General features: G+C 40.1%; 1 pseudogene; it reads left to right on the plus strand.

Annotated features, from left to right (window-relative positions):
• Window positions 1-9,194: 9,194 nt before the first annotated feature.
• LOC129071999 (high mobility group protein B2-like) lies at window positions 9,195-10,007 on the plus strand (annotated as a pseudogene).
• The last annotated feature ends 7,615 nt before the right edge of the window (window positions 10,008-17,622 follow it).

Here is a 17,622-nt window from a genome sequence, read left to right on the forward strand (position 1 = left end):
GTTTTTCTGACCTGGCTGTTTTAAGCGCACTTGTGAGGTACACCAGTTCCCTAGGTACCCTAGGCATCCTCTCTTGAACATTCTCCCTTCTGAAGTAATGTTTTCGCCTCCCTTCAGGCATCCAGTACTTTTTTTTTTCTTTATGTTCTATATTTTCATCAAAACCTACTTTCAAGAAAAGATCTTATGTTAGTCATGTATTCTTTAGTATGAATCTAAACCCAAGTCAGAAACTGCAAGACTACATATCATTCTTCTTGATTAATTCTCAAGGGATGCCAGTATTAGCTAATTCATGGACTAAAATATTCTACCTGCCTTTTAAAGTAGCCGAGGCATTAACGAGTAGGAACAATTAGGGCAGATTTGCTTTAATCTTTCAAGTAAAGTAAACATTGGCTTATTCTGCCATACACCAGCTATAAGCACTCTAGAAACCAGCATTTCTGATAAGCTTTATTGGAAATTATTTTAAATAAGGAACTGGACTAGGAGTGAGGAAGCCTAGATTTTGCTTCTGGATTTAGATGCCACTAAAGTGTGTTTTGGGGGGCACACAGGACTGGAAAATGAAGGGGTTGGGTCCTAGTTTTCTTCCTACCTCCTCATTCATAACAGACACCATTTAACAGTCTTGGGACTCCGGCTGATCTAGCCTGGGTGCTGTTTGAAATGTCTCTCGATTGATCCTCCAAGAAGCATTTTTTATCATTTGCAATTGTTCCTCATGACAAAACTCATTGCCACCCAAGCACTAGGTGGTGTCTGAAGTTTCTTCCAGCTAAAAATTCTATGAGGTCTTAAATTTGAAATGTAATGAGGCCCATGGTTCCTAAACCTGTCTGTGCACAATCACTGGGGCTTTGTTAATATCCAATCAGGTTCTCCAGGAGTGGAGTCTGAGAATCTGCGTTTTTATAAAGCCCCTCCAGGGATTGTGATGTGCCCAGTGTATGGACTGGCATTTGGACACGGACACTTTAGATTATGCAATTAAGAGATTTACTTCTTTTCATAGTGTGAATGTACAAGTTGAAATGATTGATATTCCTATTTGAGCCTTATGAATTACTTTTTAATTAGCTAAATATTTTTTGATGAATTTCTACTTTTAATTTTTCCTCTTTCATCATCAAGCTTCTGAAGAGTACGGTGGAGTGCTGCGCACATCCAGGCTCGGAGAGGCCTGTTCTGACTGGGCTCAAAGGTTACCGAGCAGCAGGTGGGGTCCTGCAGCCCGCCGCCACCCTCCAGGCAAAATTCCAGAGGCAAAGGTTTGGTGATAAAGGAAAGGAGTCTTTATTCAAAAGCTTCACAATTTTGGAATAACAGCTTTCCACAAGAATTAGTCACTGAGGCCTGCCAATTAAGGCTAAACTCTTTAACTCTTTAGTTACAGCTTTAATCATTTAAACCTATCAATTAAGGCTAAACTCTTAACACCTGAGTTCTATCATTTCCCCCTGTTAGTTTTAATTATCTCATTTCTATAAGGTTAGTTTACAAACTAAAACAACATAAGATACAAAAGCTACACAATTTTGGAAGAATTGCAGACTTCTGCCTCAGAGGTTGTCCCCTCTAGGACACCCAAAGAAGAATAACCCTGCCACCCTCTGCCAGGCCAGCCTGATCCTAGGCTGTGCCTGGAGTTGCTTTCCATCCTAACTACTGTCCATTGGGAAATGGCAGGTAGCTGCAGCACGATCACCCAGGCATCCTCAAGGAAGAGGAGCCTGAGAGCCAGGGAGAGCCAGCCCGGGAGCCAGAGAGCCTGTGAGCCAGCGAGCCTGCCTTTTTTTTTTTTTTTTTTTTTTTTAATTCCCATGCGCTCTGGAGGCATTCAGTTTCTCAGCCAATCCCTTCCAAGACTGCTTTCGGATGCCTTGGCAAACTCCTCCTATGGCCCCTCCCTACTTCTCCCCAGTGATCTGATCAGATCTCTCTGTATCACAAATATTGGATGCACAAGCTCATCAGCTGTGTGGCCTTGAACAAGTTATTTAGAATAGGCAAGCAACTTAATCTTATCTTCTATAAAATCAATGTCAGAATACCTAGCTTGAAGAGTTGTTGAGATTCCAAAATTCTATTATTTCTACTTGATGTTATGCATGACAGTTATTGCATGGACCAGGTGGTATAAAATTAAGTGGAGAGGCAAGATGAATAAATAGAATCATGATTTCTGAAAGTCATCTAAAGCAGTGTTTTACTTTTCTTACCACAATCCCCACAATAAACGTAGGCACATGTATATACACAGACAACCGAAACAAAAGTTTCACAAAACAATTTTTATCCTTGCTACATTTAGTGCACTTTGAAATTTCACATTCCGTCTGTTAAACAATACTTACCATGACCCCCTACATTAATTTTCTGTGTCTCTAATGAGTGATTACCTGCACTTCGTCCATTCTCTCCCCCGATTCTTCTACTGACCCCCCAGCATGACCATCCAACACCTGTGTGGTGGGAAACCTTTTGAAGCCATGAAAAACATCTTTCAATTCACTGTAGATAGTATTAATTGAGTGTCAACTATTAACTAAGCAATCAATTATCTCCCAACTGTATGTTTTATCTAAAGGCCTATAAACTGATTATTTGGAATGTGGATTGGTTTTTCCATAGCACCGTTTTACTGGTCCTTGGCTACATAGGACCTACCCTGGTACTGCTTTCTATTCTAGATTATGAAATTTTCATTCCTATCAAAATTCAGCTGTCCTGCAACCCAGTGTTGGTAAGCTCATTATAGCCAAGAGGTTCCTGACTGACAATAACATGTGTTGCCTTGCATTTTAAGAATAATCTTTGAAGACTAAAACAAGGAATTTTTTTTTTTAATATATTAGGCAAAGCTAGTAAAGAGAGAGTTTTGGTCATGACAGAATTTTGGAATCAATCAAAAATATTCCTACTCTTGGGAACTAGGACCAAGAACTGAGACTGAGTAGGCAGTTGTTCGTTGGAGTCTGACTAGACTGGTGGTGTATCCTGCTAGAGTTCCTCTGAACATAGCAAAGTATAAGGGGTGATTTCATGAGGCCCTTTCATCTAGAGGGCAGATGAGAGGACAGTTCACATATCCATTCTAAAGCATGAGACACGATCAAGAATAAACTCTTGGGTGCAGAGTGCATTAGTATTACCACATAATTCATGTTTGAGGCAATGACAATGCACTTATATAGGGGAAGAACTATGTCTGAAACTCAGATTTGTGCCAGGTTAACACTGGGGTTGGATTTCTTCATATTGATTAAATTGATTGTTAATTGAATTAATTATATTGCCAATTAAGCACTGAGTCAAAGAATCAAATATAAGCTTGTTGATTTGATTTGGAAGTCATATGGATGTCCTTGTTAAGCCAGAGGGAGGTTGTTGGTGCCTTCTTATTAGGGGTGGGGTGTAATAGTCAGCAAGATTAACTCTTTAAATCTGCAGTGATATTGAATTAACTAAGAATGAGTGGAGAGGAAGAGGAAAAACACATGCAGAAATATATTTACACAGAGTGGAAAGGGGGAATATGAGAGAAAGGGGGTGGGTGGGACAGAGAGGCAGGGAGGCAATAGACAAAGACTGACTAGTTATAAACAATGTCTTGAGGCCCATGCTAGAGTAGAGGGATTAACTAGGGGCTCACACCAACACACGAGTACCAATCTTTCTGTACCACTGCATAATATAGTTAAGTTGGAAGCTGGTAATAATATAAAGAGATCTGGTTTAAGGGTCAACCAATTGTGTGACCCAGGCAAGTTAACTGACCTCTTTGAGCCAGCTTCCTCATTTAGAAAATTAAAGGGTTAGGCAACAAGATTTCTCTAAGGCCTTTCTGCAGCTTGAAAATGCTGTTATTCTCGAGACTTATACAAGTTACACATCAGTGAAACAGTACAATGGCGTCTATGCAGTATCTTCTAAATTCATAAATTTATCGGTTCAAACAATATTGAATAAAGGCCTATGAGCATTTTAGCTCAACAAAGTGACAAAAGTTTCTCAGCTGTGCCCAGTATTGCTTGGCTTTTATACTTATTCGAGCTCAATCAAAACTCAGGCCACAGCTGGCTAAGGATAGATTCTGTCACAGGAAGGAGGCAGGGAGTTTCAGGATTTAATGCCAAGCCTACTTCAGGCCACAGACATCCCACTTTATTAACATCTCGTATTAGTATGGTACATTTATTACAACAAATGAACTGGTATTGATCATTATTATTAACTGAAGTTTATACTTTATTCAGATTTTCTAACTTTTAACATAATGTCCTTTTTCTGTTTAGGATCTCACCTAGGATACCATCGTGTATTTAGTAATCATATGCACTCTTGTCTGTGAGAGGTTCTCAGACCTTTCTTGTTTTGGATGCACTTGACAGTTTTGAGGAGTGCTTGGTCAGGTGTATTGGAGAATGCCCCTCAATTAGATCTTTTTTTTTTTCATAATTAAACTAGGGGTATGGTTTCTGGGAAAAAAAGAAAAAAACACCTCAGAGGTAAAATTGCCATTTTTTCCCCCATCACATCATATCAAGGGTATACACTATCAAAATGATTTATCACTGTTGATGTTGACCTTGATCCCTGGTTGAAGTAATATTTGTTTGGTTTCCCCACTGTAAAGTTATTCCGCACTCGTTTCCATATTGTACTCTTTGGAAGGAAGTTACTATGTGATGCCTACACTTACGGGATTGGAGACTGTACTTTACCTGCTTGAGGTGGGCATGTGTATGTTATTTGGAATTCTGCATGGAAGATTTTAAGTTATAATTGAGTACTATTTTATTTACTTTGTTGCTCAGTTGTTCCAGCTTTGGCCATTAGGAGTGTTTCAGTTGTTTCCTAAGTTCCTTTGACATATCCTCAGCATTGTAAGGTTTGTTTCTGAGTACTTCCTTATTTTTTTTGACACCATACAATGCTCCAGGTTCCTCTTATGTATTTTCCACCTCATTCATAGAATTGAGCTTTTCGCCAATGATGTCTGCTTCCTTTTATTGGAGAATGGTGCTGGGAACCAAGATCTGGATGACAAGGCTGCTCATTGTCACTGTGGTGTTGTTGATTCTAGGCTCTCTCAGCTGGCAGAGTAAGGAAATATGTATATACTAAGCCATATATATTCACATATCTATAAATATTTGTAAATGTAACGATCTATATGAAGCTGAAAATAACTTCGTATTGATATCTACAGCTCTAATCTATTACCATATGGATCATTCTAGATTTCTTCCTTTGCTTATCTGTAAGCTCTTATTCTAGACATACAGGGTCCAGCAGAAGTAACACCTGTTTGAGTGTGGTTGGTAGGGTAATAAATGTGGGTGTAATAATTTATAGTTTTAATTTGAACATTTCACCTAAAATGTCATATGGTGTGCTTGAGTGTGATATTGTTATGTTAAAGAATTACATGCTTATGATTTTGTAATAAAAGATTTTGTAATTAAAAAGGGGAGTTATTTGTGCCAGATCCTGTATATATATTCCTATATATCCAGCTATATGATAGATATATAGGTATATATTCACACATGAATATATACATGTATATCAGTATCAGAATTATTAACCTGAATCCCTTTGGGAAACTACTTTACCAATAAGAATACAGTGCTAATATATGCAGTTGCTTTTTTCGTTTAGTCTTAAAAACTCCACTAACTTCCAAAGTTAGTAGGTCAGCACCTTTTTCTTCCACCTTTGTCAGTGATATTGTTTCATGAATGTGTAAAATAGTTAGAGTCATTTGTAATGGTCTGTATTCTATCCTTGTGACTCCTGCCCACCCCTTTTAAACCGCCTAAATGATTTTCAAAATGTTATATACATTAAGTTTCATACTTTGTGCTGTAAAATTTTATACATTTTAATACATGCACAATGCCATGTATCCACCATTACAGTACTATACAGAATAGATTTGCAGCCCTAAAAAATGCCCTGTGCTTCGCCTATTTAGCCCTCTTCTCTTCCCTTAAACTCCTGGTAACCCCTGATCCTTTTACTGTCTCTATAGATTTGCCTTTTCCAGAATGTCGTATAATTTGAAATAATATGTACCCTTTTTAGACTGGCTTCTTACACTTAGCAAAATCTAAGGTTGACTCATGTTTTTTGTGTGTCTTGATAGCTCAGTCCTTTTAATTATTGAATAATTTTCCATTGTGTGAGTATACCATAACTTATCAGCTTACTTAATGAGGACATCTTGGTTGCTTCTGATTTGGGGGGATTATGAGTAAAGCTGTTATAAACATTTGGGTATGGATTTTGGGATGGGCCTATGTTTTCAAATCAGTTCAAATATATCTAGGAGCATCATCGCTGGATTGTATGATAAGACAATGTTCAACTTTGTAAGAAAAAGTCAAATTGTCTTCTCAAGTGGCTGTACCATTTTGCGTTACTATCAACCATGAATGAGGGTTCCTTGCTAGCATTGTTATTTTCAGAGTTTTTTTTTTAACTTTAATGATTATAGTAGTTTTTAGTGGCATCTCGTTGTTTTAATATGTAGTTTCCTAATGATGTATGACATGGGACATCTTTTCATAAGCTTATTTGCCATCTGTATATCTTCTTCGGTAAGGTGTCTGTTCATATCTTTTGCCCATTTTAAAATAGACTGTTGTTTTCTTATTGCTGAGTTTTAAGAGTTTTTGTACATTTTGGATATCAAACTTTATCAGATATATGTTTTGCAAATATTTTCTCCCAGTCTATGGCTTCTGTACTCATTCTCTTAACAGTGTCTTTCACAGAATAGATATTTTAAATTTTAAAGAAGTCCATCTTTTCTTTCATGGACTGTGCTTTTGGTATTCTATGTGAAAACTCACTGTCAAACCTTAGATCACGTAGATTTTCTTCTTGAAGTTTTATAGTTTTGAGTTTTATATTTCGGTCTATGATCCACTTGAATTAATTTTTGTGAACCGTTGTTAAGTCTGTGTTTGGATTCAATTTCTTTGGTATATGGGTGTTCAGTTGTTCCGCTGCCATTTGCTGAAGACCATACTTTCTCCATTGAATTGCTTTTGCTCTGAGGAGAAGTTTCCTGTAATTCTTCTCTTACCAGATTTCCTTTATAGGTAAGGTGTTTCTTTAGTTTTTTAAAAGATTTTTACCCTTTTGTCTTTTGTTTCTTCAAAACAAAAATGTGATATATCTAGGTGTAGAGTTTTGTTGGAATTTATCCTGCTTGGTGTTTGCTGAGGTTTCTTGATCTGCAGTTTAGTCATTAATTTTGTTAAATCCTTAGCCACTGTTACTTCATTACATCATTGCTTTTGCTCTGTTCTCTTTCCTCTTTCTGATATTACAATTATTTTTATGTTACACTTTTTAAAAATTGTCCCATAGTTTTTGGAGTTTCTGTTTTTATCATTCTTAATTCCTTTTGTATTTTTATCTGGGAAGTTTATATTGCATATCTTTAAACTTGCTGGTTCTTTCCTTAGTAAAACCTAGTTTAGTGATAAGCTCATCAAAGGCATTCTTTATTTCTGTTCAGTGTTTTTGATTTGTAGTATTTATTTTTATTCTTCTTAGATTTTCCTCTCTTTGCTTACCTTACCCATCTGTTTTTGGACGTTGTTTACTTTTCCTATTGGAGCCTTTAAAATGTTAATCATAGTTGCCCTGGCTGGTATGGCTCAGTGGATTGAGCTCTGGCCTGTGAACTGAAAGGTTGCTGGTTCAACTCCCAGTCAGGGCACATGCCTGGGTTGCAGACCAGGTCCCCAGTTGGGGGCACATGAGGGAGAGAGAGTTTTTCTCCCTCTCTTTCTCCCTCCCTTCCCCTCTCTCTAAAAATAAATAAATAAAATCTTTAAAAACTATATTAATCATAGTTATTTTAATTCTCTGATAATTCTACAACCTGTGTAATATCTGAGTCTGGTTCTTGCTTTATCTCTTCAGACTGTTTTCTTTTTAGCATATCTTGTAATTTTTTGTTGAAAGCTGGACATAATGTACTGGGTAGTAAGAACTTGAGTAAAAGGTCTTTAGTGTGAAATTTAAGTTAGTGATCGAGTTTGGAGTTGGGCTGTGTTCGATGTGTGCTGTAACCTTAGGTGCCAGGAGTTTCAGATTCCTCTGGTGTCCTTCTGTTTGTCTTCTCTATCTTCTTTGGTCTTCCTTAAGAATTCCTCCTTAAGCTGAGTCTGTATCTTGCAACTCTTTCAATAGTAATCCACTCTTATTATACTGGAGCCTATTTATGTGGTGGCAAGATGTCAGGGAGGAAAGGTGTTATGTAATCTAAAGATAAAAATCTTAGTCTCTTAGTGGACCTGTGTCATGGGCTGTGACCTCAACAAGTGTTTTGTAGTTTCTTTCCTCCTCCCTGCCCACCCCTTTGGGTAAGGCAGAAAGGCTAGAGGGTGCTGGTGTTCGGTAATTGACTTTGTTATTTATGGCAAAAAGCCCTATATGGGATAAGGCAAAGACTTTTTCATGGAGATTAAGACTTTGTTATGGAGAGTGTTCTCAACATGTTAATGTGTTTCAAGCGGTTACTTTCCCCTCCTTCTACCATAGCCATCAAGATATGTTTCTTGGCTCACTGTAAGAACCTGCTGGGGTTCCTAGAAGTAAAATTCACAAAAGCCTGGATACATTTACACAAAGGAATACTATGCAGCAGAAAGAAAGAAAGAGCTACTACCCTTCGTGACAGCATGGATGGAACTGGAGAGCATTATGCTAAGTGAAATAAGCCAGGTGGTGAAAGACAAATACCATATGATCTCACCTGTAAGTGGAACCTAATCAGCAAAGCAAGCAGGCAAGGAAAATATAACCAGAAACACTGAAAGAAAGAAGAAACTGACAGAGATGGGAGGGAGGGAAAGGGGGAGGGTCAGATCAAGGAACAGATGTGAAGGACACATGGACAAGGCCCAGGTGGGGAAGGATTGAGTGGGGGAGGTAGGGGTGGGTGGGGCAGGGGAAAGTGGTGGCGGGTAAATGGAGACAAATGTATTTGAAAAATTAAAAAAAAAAAAAAAACCAACAAAAAAACAGCCTGGTGGCTTCACTAAGCCTGTGGCCCCGGGAGTTTCTTAGTCTCCTGGTGGTCCACATTCAACCTCCAGCACTCTGTCAAAATTACCATATAAGTGTTTCTTCCGGTTTGTGATTCCCATGGTTTCTGATCCAGGTAAGCAGGTCTTAGCTGTGATCTCTGTATTCATCTGTGAAGCTCTGGGTTTAGAGAGTTTCAAATATATAAAAAATACAATTACAAAGTAATTTTTTGGTTAGAAATTTTAATAGAGTTCACGCCGGAGCCCAGCAAGGGAAGTGTCTCAGTCGGACCCTGCAGTTTGGTGGGACTCTTAGGAAAACTTACCACCGGGTAGATGCTGTCACCATGGCTAAAGGAGACCCCAGCAGGCTGAGGGGCAAGATGTCCTTGCATGCCTTCTTCATGCAAACCTGCCGGGAAGAGCACAGGAAGGATCACCTAGATTCTTCCGTTAACTTTTCTGAATTCTCCAAGAAATGTTCAGAGAGATGGAAGACCATGTCTGCAAAGGAAAAGTCAAAGTTTGAATATATGTCAAAGAGTGACAAAGCTCGCTATTAACAGGGGGATGAAAAATTATGCTGCTCCCAAAGGTGATAAAAAAGGAAAGAAAAAAGCTCCCAGTGCTCCTAAAAGGCCTCCATCTACCTCCTTCTTCCTGTTTCGCTCTGAACATCACCTAAAGATCAAAAGTTAACACCCTGGTTTATCCATTGGGGATATTGCAAAAAAATTGGGTGAGATTGTGGTCTGAATAGTCAGCCAAAGATAAGCAACCATATGAACAAAAAAGAGCTAAACTAAAGGAGAAGGATGAAAAGGATATTGCCGCGTACTGTGCCAAAGGCAAAAGTGAGGTGGGAAAGGGCCTGGCAGGTCAACAGGCTCAAAGGTGAAGAACAAACCAGAAGATGAGGGGGAGGAAGAGGATGAAGATGAAGAATAAAAGGCTGTCCTGTAATGATGCTCATTATTAAGCTCAATATTAGATTCAGCATAAAAACTGTACAGATTTTCATATAGCTGATAAGATTCTTTGTAGAGTAAATACTTTTTTCAAAATGCAGGTTGTAGCTTTTTGAGGGGCTACTACATGCAGTTAGATTTTAAGGTTTTGGATGTTAAATGTTTCTGAATATTTAATGATTTCTTTAATTTCTTGACTTGTGTATGGTAGCACAGCAAACTCATAGGAATTAGTATCAGTAGTAAATTTTGGATTTTTTAGAATGTTACGTTTCGTGTTATAAAAAATTTTGTAATAAGATTATTAAAAAAAGAAATTTTAATAAAAATTTTAATGGCTGTAAATACATTTTGTTTCAGTAAGCCAAGGCGATAATATAGCCAACAAAAAACTCAGTGAGAAAAGTCTAAACATTCATAAGAGTAACACATTTCTAGCCACCATTCATCAAAGAAAGATCACGGTGCCATCTGAGTAACCAGCCACTCAAACAGCTGTGGTATTACCAATGGTAATACACTTAGTGAAAAATTGTGTCCCCTAAGAAGTAACCAATTGATTAAGTCCATGTGTATTGTGAAAACTGAATACAGGAGTAGAACTGCCTGTGTCTATAAAATCTAATAGCCACCTATAATCTTTTGTCAAATGAGGCAGGATACACGCAAATAAATAATAAAATAAATTAGAATGCTAAGTGGTATTGAATCATATATTGTTAAAGGCATAAAGGACTGGCATGTTGATTTATTATATAAAAATTGTAACTTTATACTAGTATCCTATTGGCCAGAAAAAGTTAGTGCCATTTCTGAACATGCTTCATGTAGTCTTAGAACAGCTCTCACTCCCAGTTATTGTCTATGATGAATTCCCAGGATACAAGCCATGGAGCTGGAAGGAAACCTTTGGGAGATAAAGGGGCACATTAGCATGTAAAGGCTGGTGCCTGCCCATCTGCAGATGAAAGGTCACCAAGAGATATTCGCCACAACGAAGAGCAAGTTGTGACCACTCTTCAGATCTGTACCTGTCAGACGCAGGCTGACACCTGTGACAGGTACATTCTGATTTCCACATGCCTTGTGCACAATCAGACGTGCTCACAACAGCATGGCAGCCAAATGTCAAGTGCTTCACCTCTCAGCATGGAGACAGTCAGAAACTCTGGCTGCAAAAGACACTCGGGTTCACCTCTAGAATTGCACGTTGTGCAGGCGCGCCAAACCAGGAGATGGTTCTGTTATGCCTTGTCCAACGACAGGTGTGAGGAGTCATGCATGCTGACACTGCTTGTCCCAGGGTTTTGCATTCTGGCACCTCCTTGACCCGGCCCCGATTAGGGCCAAGGTTGACGCTGAGGCTGCTGGAGGGACAGTGAGGATGTTTCTTCTCCCCTCGCTGTTCCAGGTGAGGTTTAGTGAGTGGAAGGAGGGTGCATTATTTCAGAGCAGGAAGTGAAGGTTGTGTGCAGATTTTGAACAGACCTTGCAAACTCAGATTTGAAATCTGACAAGCTGGATTGTTCCTTGGAGTGCAGGAGGTCTCACAAGGGAGGGAATGTTAAAAAAAAAAATTGAATTTCTAGAACTTTTTAAACCAGAATCTAGGTCTTGGTGGGCTCTATTGTTTTAGGTGGAAACTTCAGGTGGATCCTTAAAAAGTAGGCTTTGCCAGGACCAGAGCCATTCCTGAAGGGAAGGAATGTACTTTCACCCCCTTGGGCGTGACTCTGTGCCTTTAGGAATTTCCCCCAGATCTAATTGGGCGTGAAACTATGGGGCTAATATCTAACTTCCGGAAAGCCAATATTTTTCTCCTGGGGTAAGATTGTAGAAATCCATGCACGGTCTCTTGTGACCTTACCTGTGAGTAATAGTAGGTATGAGATATCTCCTAGAAGAACCTGTGATCTGATGCTTCTGAAACCGAGGTGCTCACTGCTCTCTTAGCAAAGTAACAGGCAGTGAGCTTTGGAGTCAGTATTGCCCTGACTCCCTGAAGAACTGCTTTTCTTGAAATGTTCTGTAGGATAAGAGCTGATATACAAAATAGCCCTTAGTCTATTATTGTAAGGATGTTGGAGATGGTGTTTATTTTTTCTGGTGGCTTTGTCTTTTTGATTTGTGGACATAGGTTTTATAAGTTAAATTTTTCTTCCCTCCCTCCTACCCTCCACCCCTTCCTTCCTCCCTGTTCTAGGTCAATGCTAGAAAGCTCAGAACCCCAGATCTGTGGCCTGCCAGACATAAAAGCATGTCTCATCAGGACATACATTTTTCTTGGCTTCATTTTTGACCCTGTTCATTATCTGTGGAGTTGTACAGAGGCTGGATAGCCAACTTCTGTTCTTTCTGGAGGAGGGCCCGTATGAACACCCAAATTAGCAAATGAGCTTTCTCACTTAGACATCGAGCCTGGGACACAGGCTTTTAGTAATTAGCTCTGGGAACTAGGCTAGAGCAGAACATAAATTTGGTGGACTCAAGTGAAAAGCCAAAGGGCCTGATTTATGGTGATGGGAGAAGCTAGGCCTGGCGAGAATCTGACCCACTGGCTTGGAAATGCTCATTGTTCTATTAAGTGCTTGAAAGGGCATAGACTTTGAAGTCAGAAAGACTTTGTGGTTTCTGGTACTGCCACTTATTAATTGAACTTCAGAAGGCCACTGAATTGCAGTGGGGCCTCAGTTTCCTCATCAGTAAAATGGAAATAGTATTATATCCAGGGTTATTATGAGAATTAGACCCAAGGGTCTCTGTAGCACCTGACATGTTGATTCCTCATTCCCTGTTCTCTTCCATGAGCTTAGGATCAATGTGTTTGGAACTGCCCTGCTTTTTCAAATCTCTGGAAAGATGTGGATGTTCATGCCTTCCTTTCAAACAATCCTGGCTCCCTGGGGACTTGTCCGGAAATTCAGCTCATGTTCGAGCCTGTTTAAGGGGCTTTTGCTTTCATCTTCAGGGGCCAAATGCCAGTGGCTGCTTTTAATGAAACCAAATCCTTCCTAGTTCTGTGTGATTTGGGGATTTGCTTTCCTAGCCTGGGCAACAGTTGGATACATTCCGTTTTCTTTATTTTCCAAGTGACCCCAAAGCACTTTGTGATTCTAAAACTGACCTACTGGGAGAAACAAAATAAACTCTTCTATTTCATCTTCTCTTTCTCTGACTGTATTTGGAATGATCTGACTTTATATGCGACCATCAAGCTTGCAGGCTCCAGAGTGATAACAACTAACATTAAGTACATTTATCGGTTCCATATTCTGGAAGGCTCTGCGATGTGTCCTACACAGACTGATACCTGCTTCAGCCATTGGTGGCTCAGGAGCCAAACATGGACTAAATAAGTAAAATCACAGGAAAAAACAAAACAAAAACACCACACAAAAGTATTATCTATTAGCGCTTGGGGGATATGTATCCCATTTCTATACCTTATAAATAAATTAAATAAATAAATAAAAATCTCTCTCTTCAGAAACTGGGTGTCAGAATAGCACAATAAGTCCTTAATTTGGTGTTTTCCTATTGATTTTCCTAATGATTCTGGGGAGAAGGTGGTTTTTGTAATGAGAAAACTGAGGTTTGTATGTCGGTTTGAATTTGAATGCTGCTTCTCTCTCTCTGCTTTTCTCTCTAGGTCTCTGCAGCTGAAAGGTCTCTACCCGACCTCATGGGAGAGGCCCACCGTCTGTGATCACCCCCATGCACATCCTGGCATTTCAGTTAGACCACAAGTAATTTGGGCCCCACTTTTTCCTGCTGAGCCTGGGGCCAGGGCCTCTCCCATTTGTGGTGTTTCCTTCTACAAGGCCGCTGTCTGGTCATGGACCTTGTTGGCAGTGGTTCCATGGCTCAGACTCCAGCCTGAGTTTGACTCCTCCCAGGGTTTGACGCCTCTCCTTACTAGCTGGTTGACTTTGGGAAAATTACTCAAAGGCTTTGTGGTACAGTTTTCTTGCTGTAAATGGGGATAGTAGAAACATCTACTTCAAAGGTTTGTTGTGAGGATTGAGTGAAGTAAGACAGGCTTAGTGTATTGCTTGCTGGCATTTTTCAAGCACTCAGTCTTGTCAAGTCCATCTGGCTGTGACCATTCAGTGGATAGACTATATTTCTCAGGAGGTATGGACATTAGAATGGACTCGTCCAAGAGCTTCAAAATTAACAAAATCTTGGGAAATATTCTCAGCTTTTCATGCTCCCCAAAAGGTATGTAAGATCCTCAGGGAGGAGGTGGATGGATAAAAGTGTTATCCTAAGGCAGGGGTCTTTGCTTTGTCTGTATCTTCCTTGTACCAATGTAATTAGTCAATCCTAGTGTCCTGGGCTTAAGTATGGCCACTCCTTTTGGCCAGAAAGCTCCTTCCAATCTATACTACATACCAATGCTGTGCTAATCTTCTGAAATTCTGCTTTAACCTTGCTATATTCTCTTTCTTCAGACTTTCCACTATTCCATTAGACGCTCTGCACTCTGCTTTTAATCTCCATCCCACTTCCATCTCCATTGCTCTCCTGCAGCCAACTGGCCTACATTGTTCTTTGTCTCTGTCTCTGTCTCTGTCTCCCTTCCCCATTCTGTGCTTTGCTCTTACTAATCCTCTCACCTGGAGGGCCTGGCCTAAGGGTATAAGTTGGACACATTCCTTAAGTCTCATCTCTTCCAGGAAGCCTTCCCTGACCACTCCAGCTCATTCTTCTCTTTCCTTTCCTTGAGCCACCATAGTCACTAGCAATCATGAATTTGGTGCTGTCTGGGCCCATTCAAATTCATGAGCCCAAATCACAGATGCGCCCTCTGCAATGTATAACCATCCCACTGTACTTTCCCTCTCCACTCAAATCTCCTCCATCTCCTTTCACTTCCTCCTACCTTTTTTCCACTGGCAACTTGGTCTCATAATTCCTAGAGAAGATAGAAGAAATCAGTTGCATACCTCCTCTGTTCTACCTGCTTACCCGTACCTTTAGCTGTACTCTACCTTCCCTCCTTTGGGGCTATGAGTCCTTGCTTCTAACACGGGTCAGCCCTTCACTCAGTGCTCCAGGTCTCATCTCTGTGGCTTTCTCAAGAACTGCATCAATGATTTCTCCCTCTTTATGGGAACATTCTGATCAGCATGCAAATATACTCTTGAAACTTACTTCTTAAAACAGTATCTTCCTGTTGAAGCTACTTCATCCAACTTCTTCCTCTCTTTTCCAGTAAATCAAGAAAAGTCTGTCTATAAATACTTTATATTTCCTTACTGCTCCTTTTCTCTTCCACCTTAGTTGGGCTCCAGCCACACTATTAAAACACAAACTGCTCTTTTACTACTGATCTCAATATTAGCATGTCTGTCATCATCTCACTCAGTTTCTCATAAATATTCCACACAGTTGACCATGCCCTTTCTTTTGAACATTTTCTTCCTTGGCTTCTATGACACCTCATTCTTTTGGTTTTACTCACCTGTTTAGTATTGTCCTCTTCTTCCCAAAATTCTGTGCTGGCTGTACCTTCTCTGATGGGAATGTTAGAAAGCAGCAGGGTCGCTTCTCTTCTCATTCTATACTTCCCTCCTGGGTGAGTCCATCTAGGCAGATGGCTTAACTTAAAATATACATGCTGATGACTTCACACTTTGTGGCTCTAATTTTAAATTCTACCTTTAGTTCTGGGTTCTTCTTTCTGATGACCAACTTGGCATCTCTACTTGGCTAATAGGCACCTCAAAACTAACAGCCAGCTCTATCTCCCAGGCAGATGTGAACCAGCCGCCTTCTCTTCATCTTCACTGCTACCACCTGGTCTGCACTGTTATCATCTTTCTCCTTTGCTACAGCAGTAGCCTCCTAACTCGTTCTCTGCTTCCATCCTTGTACACCATTGTCCATTCTCCACACAACAATCAGATATTTTAAAAATGTAAATCAGATCCTATGTCTCTCCAGGTCACAACCCACCAGCAGCTTCCCACTGCACTATTGTTACCAGGCCCAGGGAGGTCTGGCTTCTACGTGCCCCCAGCCTCCTCACATGCCCTGCTTCCACTGCATATCCCGCTCCCACTCCTGGGGCTGGCTTGCTGCTCCTTTAAGCTTTGCCCCTAACTGTATCCTGCTGTGAGGCCTTTGCACTTGCTATGTCCTCTTCTGGGAATGCTCTTCCTCTAGATCTGTATACGGATCGCTTCCTTGTTATTATTTTCAACTTCTTTGTCCCCTGTCGAGAAAGGAGGTCATTTTTATGTCACCCTATTTTGATTTTCATCATAATATGTGCCGTTCCATTGTACTTGCTTGTTACTTTGTTTGCTTGTTTACTGTCCTTTCTCCCTCACCAGAGAGAAAGCACTTTGAGAAAAGAGGTCTTCATCTTGTTCATCACTCTATCCCCACTACCAGGCACATAGGTGCTCAATACATATTTCTGAATGAATAAATGCTGTCTATGTATTATTCTATATTTCTTGTTTTGTCAATACTTCAGGGTTGGAATGAAGGAAATAATTGCCCTCTGAGAGCTAAGCTTTAGACATGGAGTAGGGCAGATTAGTTCTCGAACCGAGATTTGACTATGAGCAACTAAATGTTTTAATATACCCAAAGCAAGAATTCATCAGTGAAAAGAGGGATTGGCTGGCCCTCAGAAACCTAGAAAAAGTAAAGTCCTATAAGCAAATGCTGGCATTGCTGCTGTAAGCACTAACCAGAAGCCTTTGTCACTGGAATATGCATTTTCCAGTGACATTGGCAGGACCATTTCTACTGTGAGATCAGAGTAGTTAGCAAAATGAGGTTAAATATTCAATTAGTCAGTCTCCCCTTCTTGGAGCCTATGTACAATATATCACCTTGTGATTAGATTTGGCTTCTTCTGTAGGCCTATCTTACATGAGAGGATGTGCTGGTCACCAAGTATTGTAAGTATCCAGTCCTTGGACCAATTATTGCTTAGCGTGGATTACTGAAATGGCATCCCCTCTAGTACAGCAGCCTGGTGAGCCTGGTATAGTTTGGTGAGCCTGGTGAGTTTGGGTCCTCTTTTGCATGATAAATTTGTCTCTCAGGTACTTACAGAATCTGCTCTCTGAGCCCTTGTGACTGAGTGTGGGTATGCTCACTGGGAACAAAGGAATTCGAACCCTCTACCTGCTAGGTTCTTTCCTAGGTCCTGGGATACAACTATAAACCCTAATAAGCTTTCTGCTGCAGTTTAGTGGGAAAGGCAAACTGTGCAAAGCAAACAAATAAATTAACAAGGCAATTTCAGATAGTGATAAATTCTATGAAAATGTAAATTGGGCAATGTGATTGGGTGGTGGGATGCCCAACAATATTAGCTTCTGGAGTCATGGAAGGCCTCTTTGAGGAGGTGACTTTGGACTTAACACTGAATGGGAACCATGGGAAGATCACAGGGAGAAGTTCTACATCTTGCTAGATTTTGTTTGAAGATTGTATGGGAGGGACTATATCAGTCATATTTACAATACAGAATTGGGATACTATCTGCTATGGACTGAATTGTGCCCCTTGCCTTCCAACCCAAATTTATGTGTTGAAGTCCTAACCTTCAATCTCTCAGAATATGATTG

The sequence above is a fragment of the Pteronotus mesoamericanus genome, unplaced genomic scaffold (genome assembly GCF_021234165.1).
Source record: "Pteronotus mesoamericanus isolate MK-2021 breed Mesoamerican mustached bat unplaced genomic scaffold, CSHL_Meso_final contig_291, whole genome shotgun sequence".
NCBI classification, from domain to species: Eukaryota; Metazoa; Chordata; class Mammalia; order Chiroptera; family Mormoopidae; genus Pteronotus; species Pteronotus mesoamericanus.